Genomic DNA, 13,873 nt, shown 5'->3' with positions numbered 1-13,873 from the left:
CGCAGGGTTCGGAAGACGGACTGGACCGGGCCCCCAAATCTGGCTTGTCTGGCTCGCTGAAGTATCCTTCTGTAGGCGAAAATAGGGGGTTAACTGTCTGCGGGGTAATGCAATCGGCCTCCCATTTTCCCCTCTCACGCTCCTCGAAACCCTTCTGTGATTCCTCGTAGCGTCTCACCTTAGGGTCTGGAAGGACAAGCTCTCCATCCTGCTTCTGATGCAGGGGCGCGTTGGTATCCAGTTACTTCACTGGATTTTCGGATTGGTGAGAACCAAACTTGCTTGGCTTCCAGGTAAGTTTTTTGATAAGGGGTTCCCCTTGTGTCCATGCATTAATGTACTAATGCTAGTGTCTTTTTCCCCACAGGGGCCGGGGTATGGAATGCCGGGGAACAGGCACCGACCCGAGATGAGAGGTGAAATCCTTGTAGAAATCAGGTAAGTCTTCAATGAGCGTTTTTGGTAATGTCTTTTCATTCGCTCATTAACGCTGAAGTCTTTTTTTCCCCTTAGGGGCCGGGGTCCGGAAATGCCAGGATGCGGCACGGACCCGAAATGGAGAGGGAATGAATCAGCAGGTAAGTCTTAACATGGAGATTTAGCTTTCCTTATTCCCTTCTCCCTCTCACCTTTTGTTCTGTTCTTTTTCTCCCTAGGGGCTGGGGCGTGACTGGGAATCCGGATGATCGCTGCTGAACATGGAGGCGCCCTGTAAATGTAAGTGGAATGCGGCGCTGCAGCGATCGACGCGATGAGCTTTTAAATAAAAGTCTTCCTTTTCAGGATTGTCGGCGAGATGTCTCCGGGATGCGGTTTTAGCAGGTAAGGACTTTTCCTTCTTCTGTTCTCTTCTTCTCTTCCTTTGCAGGTGATTCAGGATGCTGGCAGGCGTGGCAGAAGTCAGGATGCAGGAGCAGGCACGGTGAGCGTCCAGCTGCTAGATGCAGAACAACGCGAAGCACGTGTGGCTGTTCGGGTGGGGTTTAAATAGCCTTGGAAGAAGTTCCAGGTATGTATCCTTCCTCCAATCAGGTATGTATCCTTCCCCAACCACGCCCGGATGGTAAACTAGTCCCACAGGTAAAGTAGTTCCTTTCAGGCCTCAAGGAGGCCGGGATCCTGCAGCATGGTCTGCATCAGGTAAGTGCACCCAAGCACTCCCATAATGAGCCTGGCGCCTATGGCGCCAGGACTGATGTCTTTTATGAGCCTGGCGCCATAGGCGCCAGGACACTGTCCAAAGGGCCCCTATATGGGGTTGCTGGGTCCTTCCTTGGGGACTGGAGGTCCGCTTTCGGGGACGCAGGGCTTGAACCGGCTCCCCGGGAGCGGGCATCATGACAACCATACACACTCTGTGCATAATGTAATTTCCCAAATAGAATTTATTTGTAATCCAGTTAAAATCCAAGCATTGTGATCAATGCTTTTTGAACCAATTGTAATCCTTAGCAAGCCTCTTCCCACGATTTTTTGCTCCAATTCAGGGTCATCCGGTCCAAAAATGTGTTGATCTTTAATTTCAAAACTTGGTATTTCCTCTGTCAAGTATTTGTTTAAACACCTTTTCATTAATGAAACTTCTTTGCTGCTCTAGCGCCAAAGTGGCTTCAATCATTTCAGGATGTCCATTTACATGGATACGGATCCATGGCTGCCCTTCTCCCACGTGTATCCCTGCACTTGTTGAAATGCATTTTTTTGCAAAAATGCAATTTTCTTTTTCCTGATCTGATTCTGCAGCAATATGTGCCTGTAGTTTTCCTCATCTAGATAAAAGTGCAATTTGTTTTCATCTATTTCTGATTGCCAGATTTTCTTAGGAAACAGATAAATCTCTAAAGATGATTTCTCTTTTTCTCCTTGCATTTCATCCTGACAAATGAGAATGATAGTGATGTTAGGCACACAGCCATTCTAAAGATATACTTCCACTGCACTTTCTGATTTAGCAACAGTGTTCCATTCCTTTACACTGTTGCTCTGAGTCCTTATTTTCTTAGGTTTCAGTTTCTTTGGCTAAGGACCATAATACCCCATTTACCCCATCAATGAGGAGTGACAGCCTCCTCAGGCAATTTGTCCCTATGAGGAACCTATCTTAAAAATGGGTGTGACCAACACTTCCTGTCTCATCCTATGCCTCCTTATCCTTATGTCAACCTCAGTGACACCTTTGGCAGGCATTTCTTCCCCAATGTAGGTATGCACTGGGCCTTCACTCTGCCTCATCCTTACACCATTTTGTGGGGATCTCCTCTTGTTGATGCTTTGCATTAGTTCCTTCGATATAATTGGTTCTTGGGCATCATTGTCAATCATTGCAAATGCATTACATTTCTCTTCAGTAGTGATAGGAGCATAATACCTGTCCTGACATTCTTCTAGTATGCATAGAACGTGTGAATTGATAGTGATTACATGACTTACTTTTCTCAGACCAGCCTGACTTTTTGCTAGACAAAGGGGCATATGAAATGACATTTTACCTCCCTTTTAGCGAAATTCTCTTGGAATATCTTTGTCTATTTTCCTGGACTCAGCACCCATTTGAAGTGTAGCCACTGATTGCCCCTGTGACCTGGGACCGCTAGTGATCACTCCATATTTCTTCTTTGTTCTTTCATCATTGTCTGGGACCTTTCCACTTACCTCAAATCTGGAACCTGTTTATTTTCACCAGTGTCGGATGACAGAATGTACATTTTTGGTGTGTGACACTTACCTACATTTGGCACTTTACCTGTCATTTCTATCTCTTGGAACACCTGTGGTTCAAAATACTCCACAGGTGACTGACATGCATCTGCCTTTTGGTACATTTTCATTAATGTGGGGGTATAAATGGTATTTTGGTTATCTACCTGTTGATCCTGACTCTACATTTTGTGTATCATTTCCATGTTGCATATTCTTTTTAAATTGGCATACAGGGTGCTGCTCTTTTGGTTTTTCCTGTTCATTTCTTTTTTCCTGCTCCTCATGTCCACACATCTAAATGGTCTGGTTCAAATCTAAGTTAAACGACACTCCCTGTTTGTGTGTGTTACTGTTCCCTGTCTCACTTTCATTCATTTGATTTCTTGGTTTTAACTTGTTAGACAATTCAGTGTTTTTATTCAACGGTGATTCATGGGCATCTGTGTTCACATCATGACAAATAGGACTAACTAGTCACTTGTTGTTGCTACATGCAAGGTTACTCCTAAGACCTTCGGCACCTTTGTTTGTTGTTTTTGAACTGCACATAGTTTCATATTTTCTCAGGCAGCATTTTAACCAGGGCCTTTCAGCACTGAAACTTGTCTATGTCTCAGAATTCATCCCTTTGTGGTTTGGGCTGACAATGGTTGAATTCACCCTTTCTAGGCCTGTTCTGGTATCTCTCAGGAGATTGATTTCTGTTTGTGTTTCCCCTGAATTCTTGTGACACAGGAGGTGGGGAACATGGGCTGACCATCCTTTGGCCATGGTCAACATGTGGTGGGGACTGACTATATTAGCGAGGTACATAATTCACATTTTGTCTTTCATGTGGTCGAAATGCTGATTTCCATTTTCATTGACTCTATCCATATACCTTAGTCTTTCCTGATGGCCATTTACCACTGTGTTTGTGTCATATCTACTCTGGTCCCCTAATACCTGGTATCGACCATTGGCCATCAGATTTTGGTTATCATTTAGACCTGGCATATGTGGCAAAACCCCACCCTAGGAGCTTAACTAAGATACCTAGGACACATGTAAGAATTTATGTCACTGGGGTCTATGGATTGGAAGGCAGGCGCTTGGGAGGGTGTTCGCTGTGGAGACACACCCCTTTGACTGTGTTGTCTGTCATTTTTTGCCTAGTTTTGGGCTGATTCTACTGGCATCTTTACAGATTTTACCTCTAGAATTGCTGGCTTGTATTCTTTAATCTTTGATTTGGTTTATTTAATTTTAGTTCCCTCTTCTTTCTCATTAAATATTACCTCATACAGTTTAGTTGCCTGTTCAATGATCCATTATTTTGGTCTTTCCCTATCAAGCTACCGGATTAACTAAGACACAGTACCATAAAAGTACCCAGTTTTGAACTCAGGGTTTAATGTCATATAAAAACATGAGAATAACCTTTAAAGTTTTGAAAGACTTGCAAGGGGATTCATTTGGTTGTGCAGACATGCTATAAGCAGCTTTCTTGGCTTGCTGTATAGACTGATAGGGTGAGACTGTGGCCCTTATTCACAGAGCATTTTCCAATGGGGTTTTGCCATTATAAAACACTTATGTGAATTAGGCCGTTAGTGTGTAATTTATTTCTCAAAATCCACAGATGACACATTTTCCTGTTCATTTAGGCCACAGATGACAGTGGCAGAAGCCCCATCTAAAGTGAGTGGAAAGCATCACCCATATTGTTCCCAAGGGATTTGAAGGGTTTTACATATATCATGTACAACCTCAAGATGGTCTTCAATACAGCCATCACCTACTTTTTTGAATGGTTTAATCAAGGCTTTGATAGATTTAATAATTTTTAAGGCGCTACATGGTGCATTCTGGGATGTATCATGTTGTCCCTGACTCCTGTTCTCTTGTGGATGAGCATGTGTGTATAGAGATCCAGCCCAACAGCACACTTCCAAGCACTTACAGATGCTCCCACAGATGTGCATTCACAGTGCTTATGTGGTGCTGCTGGGAATTGTAGAGGCATGGCAGTGAGAGGGGGGTGGAGCAGAGGATCTTGCGTGATTGCTGCTGGGAATAGTAGTCTGTGTCAAAAGTCCAGGTTTCGCTGCGTTCCTGAGTGGGAAAGAGCATCCTTCAGCTTGTCCTTACAGCCTCTTGGCTGAACAAAGCCGTGGGACCCTCGTGCTCACACCAAGTCCTCTTCCCTCAGGATTCCCTTTGTAATATACAAGTATTCGATTGGGCCCATCGCCGATCTCCACCAATGGTGTATATTTGCATTGTATCCGTTGCTGTCTCATGGATTCATTTAGGCACACAAATACACACAAATGCATCAGGATCTTTCACCTTTTGCCCCTCTCTGTACTTTAATGATACTGTAAATTGTCTGGTAAATGCAGTAATAGTGATATCCTTCTTCACTTGAAGCTCAATTGCATATGGCATTATTTGGGCACAATGGTAAACTTGTCTTTTGTTTTCAAATGCAGGTGCAGCTCCACCCGATCTAGTCCAGGCCTTCTGATTCAAGAAATCTAACACCATTGTAACGCTCACCTGACTCCCCCGGAGGCGCTGGCCTGGTTTGCACTGCTGTGACTTCTTCTAAGGTGATGCGCAGGGTTCGGAAGACGGACTGGACCGGGCCCCCAAATCTGGCTTGTCTGGCTCGCAGAAGTATCCTTCTGTAGGAGAAAATAGGGGGTTAACTGTCTGCGGGGTAATGCAATCGGCCTCCCACTTTCCCCTCTCACCCTCCTCGAAACCCTTCTGTGTTTCCTCGTAGCGTCTCACCTTAGGGTCTGGAAGGACGAGCTCTCCATCCTGCTTCTGATGCAGGGGCGCGTTGGTATCCAGTTACTTCACTGGATTTTCGGATTGGTGAGAACCAAACTTGCTTGGCTTCCAGGTAAGTTTTTTGATAAGAGGTTCCCCTTGTGTCCATGCATTAATGTACTAATGCTAGTGTCTTTTTCCCCACAGGGGCTTGGGTACGGAATGCCGGGGAACAGGCACCGACCCGAGATGAGAGGTGAAATCCTTGCAGAAATCAGGTAAGTCTTTAATGAGCGTTTTTTGGTAATGTCTTTTCATTCGCTCATTAACGCTGAAGTCTTTTTTTCCCCTTAGGGGCCGGGGTCCGGAAATGCCAGGATGCGGCGCGGACCCAAAATGGAGAGGGAATGAATCAGCAGGTAAGTCTTAACATGGAGATTTAGCTTTCCTTATTCCCTTCTCCCTCTCACCTTTTGTTCTGGTCTTTTTCTCCCTAGGCGCTGGGGCGTGACTGCGAATCCGGATGATCGCTGCTGAACATGGATGCGCCCTGTAAAGGTGAGTGGAATGCGGCGCTGCAGCGATCGACGCGATGAGTTTTAAATAAAAGTCTTCCTTTTCAGGATTGTTGGCGAGATGTCTCCGGGATGCGGTTTTAGCAGGTAAGTACTTTTCCTTCTTCTGTTCTCTTCTTTTCTTCCTTTGCAGGTGATTCAGGATGCTGGCAGGCGTGGCAGAAGTCAGGATGCAGGAGCAGACACGGTGAGCGTCCAGCTAATAGATGCAGAACAACGCGAAGCACGTGTGGCTGTTCGGGTGGGGTTTAAATAGCCTTGGAAGAAGTTCCAGGTATGTATCCTTCCTCCAATCAGGTATGTATCCTTCCCCAACCACGCCCGGATGGTAAACTAGTCCCACAGGTAAAGTAGTTCCTTTCAGGCCTCAAGGAGGCCAGGATCCTGCAGCATGGTCTGCATCAGGTAAGTGCACCCAAGCACTCCCATAATGAGCCAGGCGCCTATGGCGCCAGGACTGATGTCTTTTATGAGCCTGGTGCCATAGGTTCCAGGACATTGTCCAAAGGGCCCCTATATGGGGTTGCTGGGTCCTTCCTTGGGGACTGGATGTCTGCTTTCGGGGACGCAGGGCTTGAACCGGCTCCCCGGGAGCGGGCATCATGACAGCACTCCCCCCCCCCAAGGCCCCTCCCAAGGTTGTTCCCTCCGGTGGTTTTGGTTTGTCTGGGAAGAGTCGGTGGAATTTCCTGACTAATCGAGGTGCATGCACATGGTTGCTGGGTTACCACGACTTCTCCTGAGGTCCGTACCCCTTCCAATCAATTAGGTAGAACAGTTTTGACCTAAACATTTTTGAGTCTAAAAAGTTCTTCACTTCGAATTCGGGCTCCCCATCTATTAGAATAGGTTCTGGAGGTTTGAGTAGTCGGGTTCCGGGTACCACTGGTTTCAGAAGTGACACATGAAAAACAGGTTGAATTTGCATACTAGCTGGTAAATCAAGTTTAACAGCCACTTGGTTAATTATTGCCGTAATAGAATAAGGTCCCAGATATTTTGGGTTAAAAGTTCGAGGCCCTTTGAGTGGTAAATGTCATGTAGCTAACCACACTTGATCCTCAATCTGATACGGAGGTGCTTCACTCCGATGTAAATCAGCATTCTCCTTGTATTTTCTCTTAGCTTGTTGTAAATGTGTAGTTGCGTCTTTAAAGGCTTGGGTAATTGTAGAATGTAGATGTTCTACTGCAGGCATTCCGAGGTTCTGAGGTGAATCAAGGTTTGAGGTTCGAGGGTGATGCCCAAACAAAGTATAAAAAGGACTGTGGCCAGTTCCAGAGTAACCCAATTATTATATGCGTATTCGGCTATCCAAAGAATGTCTTTCCAGTTGCTTTCAGATTGCTGTAACATACACCGTAAGTACTGCTCAAGGGTCTGATTTGTCCTCTCGGTCTGACCATCGGTCTGAGGGTGGTGACTGGTCGATAATCTTATGTCGATCTGCGCCATTTGACAACATTTGCGCCAGAAGTGGGAAATGAATTGGCTTCCCCGGTCAGAGATTAGTATAGATGGGAATCCATGTAGCCAAACAATATTTTCGAGGCATGCTTTGGCTAGGACAGAAGCTGAAGGTAAACCTTTCAAAGGAATAAAGTGGGCCATTTTGGAAAACAAATCCACAATTACCAGAATAGTATTGTACCCCGAACAAGGAGGCAGGTCCGTAATAAAATCCATTGATAGGGTGTGCCAGGGTGCTGGCGGTATGTCTAGAGGTTGAAGGAGATCGGCTGGTCTTTTCTTTTGACTTTTATTTTGGGCGCAAACACCACAGGACATCACAAAAGATTTAACATCTTTTCGCCAAGAGGGCCACCAAAATTGTCGTTTCACCTTTTCCTCTGTCTTGGCAATACCGGGGCGTCCCTCTATTAATGTATCATGATAACCGGAAATAACTAGTTTGTGTAATTCCTTATGTAGCAGGAATAAGCGTCCTTGGAAATAAGGTAAACCATTATCTATGGTAAAGTCTGATCCCTTTTGTATCCAATCCTGTAAGGTTGTAGGATCCAGGAGTTGTTTCACTCTGGCTTGAATGTCTTCAAGCGTCTGTAACAAAGTCATGCCTAGAATCCTCTGTTCGGGAATTATTGGTACTGGTTCTGAGTTTGTATCAGATTCTCCCATTCCAATTCGGGATAAGGCGTCTGCTTTGCCATTCTTGCAGCCAGGTCGATAGGTAATCACGAAATCAAATTCAGCGAAAAACAAAGCCCATCGGAGCTTCCGTGATGACTGAGCCTTGGCAGTTTTCAAATACTGTAAATTCCGGTGATCAGTGATCACTGTGATGGTATGTCGAGCGCCAAGCAGATAATGCCGCCAGGCTTTAAAAGCGGACTTAATGGCTAACAACTCTTTGTCCGTGATTGCATAATTAACCTCGGGTGCCGAGAATTTTCTGGACCAAAATGCTACGGGATGCAGTTGGTTGGTTTCGGGATCTCTTTGGGACAGGACAGCTCCCATGGCTAGGCTGGATGCGTCAGTCTCGGCGACATAAGGGAGATCTGGACGCGGGTGTTTCAATATAGGTGCAGAGGTAAACTTAGCTTTTAAATCCTGAAAGGCCTGCTCGGCTTCTTCAGACCATTCAAAACGTTTATTTTTCCTCAAGAGTGCAGTAATGGGTTGTACCACGCGTGAAAATTCCGGGATAAACCTGCGATAGAAATTGGCAAAGCCGAGCATGCTTTGAACCCCTTTTACAGAGCTAGGTGATGGCCATTTGAGGATGGCATCCACTTTTCTTGAGTCCATTAGGACTCCTTTGGGTGTCAGGATGAAACCTAGAAACTTGACTTCTGTGGTATGGAAAACACATTTCTCCAATTTAGCAAATAGTTTGTGTTGGTGCAGTTTTTCAAGTACTGCCCTGACGTGTTTTCTGTGATCAGATTCCGAAGAGGAGTACACCAGAATGTCATCGATATATACGACAACACAAACATCGATGAGTTCCTGAAGGACATCATTCATGAAGTATTGGAAGGCAGCCGGCGCGTTAAACAATCCGAAAGGCATCACATGGTACTCGAATAATCCGTATTTAGTACGGAAGGCAGTTTTCCATTTGTCGCCTTCTTTCACTCGTACCAGATGATAAGCCCCCCGGAGATCTAACTTGGTGTATATGCAAGCGTCCTTCACCTGGTCAAGGAGTTCAGGGATCAGAGGCAGAGGATAACGGTTTTTAACCGTTATCTGGTTCAATGTGCGGTAATCGATACAAGTTCTAAGGTCGCCTTCTTTTTTGGGCACGAAGAACAAAGCCGAGGATGCCGGGGACTTTGACGGGCGAATAAAACCATTAGCTAGGTATTGATCCAAATGTTGTCTCAAATGCAGATTCCCAGGTTCGGTAAGGGCATAAATCCTGCTACAAGGGGGTTGTGCACCGGGCACCAGATCGATTTGGCAATGGTACGATCTGTGAGGAGGTAACGTGTTGGCCTGTTCCTTTTGAAAGACGTCCTGAAAGTCTTGGTATTCCGGAGGTAGTTGCATGGAGGCTGAGGTTACAGATGCTAGATTAATCTTCAGGTTTTCTGGGTAGCAGGTTTGTGTACAATCCGGGAAGGTTATTCTCTTAGCTCGCCAATCAATTTGAGGATTATGTGTCTCTAACCAAGGGATTCCAAAAATAACCTGAAACTGTGGAGCCTTGATTACATCAAACACAACACCCTCCCGATGGCCGTCGGGACCAATAAGAGTCACCTCAGTAGTGGAATGTGTTACCGGTCCAGAGGCAATTTCAGTTCCATCGACTGTGGTGATGACATCTTTGCTGGTTTTAGGACGGAGAGGGAGGTTAATCCTAGAGACCAATTCACAATCCACATAGTTTCCAATAGCCCCACTATCGATGTATGCCTTTATTGCATGCAACCGCTTAGGCTGTTCTGGATCTACGAGAACCATTGGCACAATGAAATGCGAGGTCTGAGAGTTAGTTTTCAAGCTCGGCAAGCGGACCCCTACACTTGTCGGGCGGAGTCGTTTCCCGAAACAGTCTTCATGGTTTTTATCAGCGGCTCCTACCGCCTTTCCGGGCGGTTTTGCCGGGCAATCTCGTAGAAAGTGTCCAGAATTCCCACAATAAAGACATAATTTTAACTGCCGCCTCCTTTCACGTTCCTTTTGAGTTAAGGGTCCTTTAACCCCTCCAATTTGCATAGGCTCAGAGACATCAACTCCCTTGGGATTAGCATGGGTCTTGACCAACACCCGCGTCTCAAACCTGGACCGATCTGCTTTTCTGTTTTGAAGTCTGTGATCCAATTGGACCACTAAGTCTATGTACTCTGTGCATTCTTGGGGCGGATTTACAACTTGGGCCAAGACATCTTTAAGTTCTCCGCGTAGGCCTCGATAAAACAACGTGACTCTTTTATCCTCTGGCCATCCCGTTTCCAAAATTAGTCTATTAAAGGTTGCAATATAGGATAGGAGGTCCTGATTGCCCTGTCGCAGGGATAGAAGTTCGTCATCCAGAGCCTGCCCCTGAGAGTGTCGAGCAAATAACCTTTCCATGCTTGCTTGAAACCTTTGAAAATCACGGAGAATCGGGTCATCTTGAGTAACCAGTGGAACTGACCAATCGGCAGCGCAGCCGCTGAGATATGACAATACAAAGGCTACCTTGGTCTGATCATTAGGGAAGGCCCCAGGTCTGCATAGTAAGTGCAAACGACACTGATTCATGAATACGGCGAATCGTTTGGGGTCCCCAGCAAAGCGTTCGGGTGGGGCCAGCGGCATGTTTCCAGGTAGATTAATCTGCAGAGGGTTACTGGAAACCACAGGAGCGGGGTTCCCTCCGGAACCGGGTAGAGGAGTTTTCCCAGCTTGACCTTGCAAAAGCTGTCTGGCCAGGTCATCAGTTCTTTCCTTTGATATTATTAATTCCCTCCTGAGGGCATTAGTCTCTTGACGAGCGGCATGTACTTCGGTCCGTAATTCCCCCAGTAATTGGGCCAACTGATCAGTCTCAGAACTTTCCATAGCGCCTGGGTGGGAATTTGTAGGAAGGCTTCGTGTTCTGTAATGCTCACCTGACTCCCACGGAGGTGCTGGCCTGGTTCGCGCTGCTGTGACCTCTTCTAAGGTGATGCGCAGGGTTCGGAAGACGGACTGGACCGGGCCCCCAAATCTGGCTTGTCTGGCTCGCTGAAGTATCCTTCTGTAGGCGAAAATAGGGGGTTAACTGTCTGCGGGGTAATGCAATCGGCCTCCCATTTTCCCCTCTCACGCTCCTCGAAACCCTTCTGTGATTCCTCGTAGCGTCTCACCTTAGGGTCTGGAAGGACAAGCTCTCCATCCTGCTTCTGATGCAGGGGCGCGTTGGTATCCAGTTACTTCACTGGATTTTCGGATTGGTGAGAACCAAACTTGCTTGGCTTCCAGGTAAGTTTTTTGATAAGGGGTTCCCCTTGTGTCCATGCATTAATGTACTAATGCTAGTGTCTTTTTCCCCACAGGGGCCGGGGTACGGAATGCCGGGGAACAGGCACCGACCCGAGATGAGAGGTGAAATCCTTGTAGAAATCAGGTAAGTCTTCAATGAGCGTTTTTGGTAATGTCTTTTCATTCGCTCATTAACGCTGAAGTCTTTTTTTCCCCTTAGGGGCCGGGGTCCGGAAATGCCAGGATGCGGCGCGGACCCGAAACGGAGACGGAATGAATCAGCAGGTAAGTCTTAACATGGAGATTTAGCTTTCCTTATTCCCTTCTCCCTCTCACCTTTTGTTCTGTTCTTTTTCTCCCTAGGGGCTGGGGCGTGACTGGGAATCCGGATGATCGCTGCTGAACATGGAGGCGCCCTGTAAATGTAAGTGGAATGCGGCGCTGCAGCGATCGACGCGATGAGCTTTTAAATAAAAGTCTTCCTTTTCAGGATTGTCGGCGAGATGTCTCCGGGATGCGGTTTTAGCAGGTAAGGAATTTTCCTTCTTCTGTTCTCTTCTTCTCTTCCTTTGCAGGTGATTCAGGATGCTGGCAGGCGTGGCAGAAGTCAGGATGCAGGAGCAGGCACGGTGAGCGTCCAGCTGCTAGATGCAGAACAACGCGAAGCACGTGTGGCTGTTCGGGTGGGGTTTAAATAGCCTTGGAAGAAGTTCCAGGTATGTATCCTTCCTCCAATCAGGTATGCATCCTTCCCCAACCACGCCCGGATGGTAAACTAGTCCCACAGGTAAAGTAGTTCCTTTCAGGCCTCAAGGAGGCCGGGATCCTGCAGCATGGTCTGCATCAGGTAAGTGCACCCAAGCACTCCCATAATGAGCCTGGCGCCTATGGCGCCAGGACTGATGTCTTTTATGAGCCTGGCGCCATAGGCGCCAGGACACTGTCCAAAGGGCCCCTATATGGGGTTGCTGGGTCCTTCCTTGGGGACTGGAGGTCCGCTTTCGGGGACGCAGGGCTTGAACCGGCTCCCCGGGAGCGGGCATCATGACAACCATACACACTCTGTGCATAATGTAATTTCCCAAATAGAATTTATTTGTAATCCAGTTAAAATCCAAGCATTGTGATCAATGCTTTTTGAACCAATTGTAATCCTTAGCAAGCCTCTTCCCACGATTTTTTGCTCCAATTCAGGGTCATCCGGTCCAAAAATGTGTTGATCTTTAATTTCAAAACTTGGTATTTCCTCTGTCAAGTATTTGTTTAAACACCTTTTCATTAATGAAACTTCTTTGCTGCTCTAGCGCCAAAGTGGCTTCAATCATTTCAGGATGTCCATTTACATGGATAGGGATCCATGGCTGCCCTTCTCCCACGTGTATCCCTGCACTTGTTGAAATGCATTTTTTTGCAAAAATGCAATTTTCTTTTTCCTGATCTGATTCTGCAGCAATATGTGCCTGTAGTTTTCCTCATCTAGATAAAAGTGCAATTTGTTTTCATCTATTTCTGATTGCCAGATTTTCTTAGGATACAGATAAATCTCTAAAGATGATTTCTCTTTTTCTCCTTGCATTTCATCCTGACAAATGAGAATGATAGTGATGTTAGGCACACAGCCATTCTAAAGATATACTTCCACTGCACTTTCTGATTTAGCAACAGTGTTCCATTCCTTTACACTGTTGCTCTGAGTCCTTATTTTCTTAGGTTTCAGTTTCTTTGGCTAAGGACCATAATACCCCATTTACCCCATCAATGAGGAGTGACAGCCTCCTCAGGCAATTTGTCCCTATGAGGAACCTATCTTAAAAATGGGTGTGACCAACACTTCCTGTCTCATCCTATGCCTCCTTATCCTTATGTCAACCTCAGTGACACCTTTGGCAGGCATTTCTTCCCCAATGTAGGTATGCACAGGGCCTTCACTCTGCCTCATCCTTACACCATTTTGTGGGGATCTCCTCTTGTTGATGCTTTGCATTAGTTCCTTCGATATAATTGGTTCTTGGGCATCATTGTCAATCATTGCAAATGCATTACATTTCTCTTCAGTAGTGATAGGAGCATAATACCTGTCCTGACATTCTTCTAGTATGCATAGAACGTGTGAATTGATAGTGATTACATGACTTACTTTTCTCAGACCAGCCTGACTTTTTGCTAGACAAAGGGGCATATGAAATGACATTTTACCTCCCTTTTAGCGAAATTCTCTTGGAATATCTTTGTCTATTTTCCTGGACTCAGCACCCATTTGAAGTGTAGCCACTGATTGCCCCTGTGACCTGGGACCGCTAGTGATCACTCCATATTTCTTCTTTGTTCTTTCATCATTGTCTGGGACCTTTCCAGTTACCTCAAATCTGGAACCTGTTTATTTTCACCAGTGTCAGATGACAGAATGTACGTTTTTG

Source organism: Ambystoma mexicanum, chromosome 10 (assembly GCF_040938575.1).
Source record: "Ambystoma mexicanum isolate Mex_15411 chromosome 10, UKY_AmexF1_1, whole genome shotgun sequence".
Taxonomy (NCBI): domain Eukaryota; kingdom Metazoa; phylum Chordata; class Amphibia; order Caudata; family Ambystomatidae; genus Ambystoma; species Ambystoma mexicanum.
Note: the sequence above shows the minus strand (reverse complement) of the source record.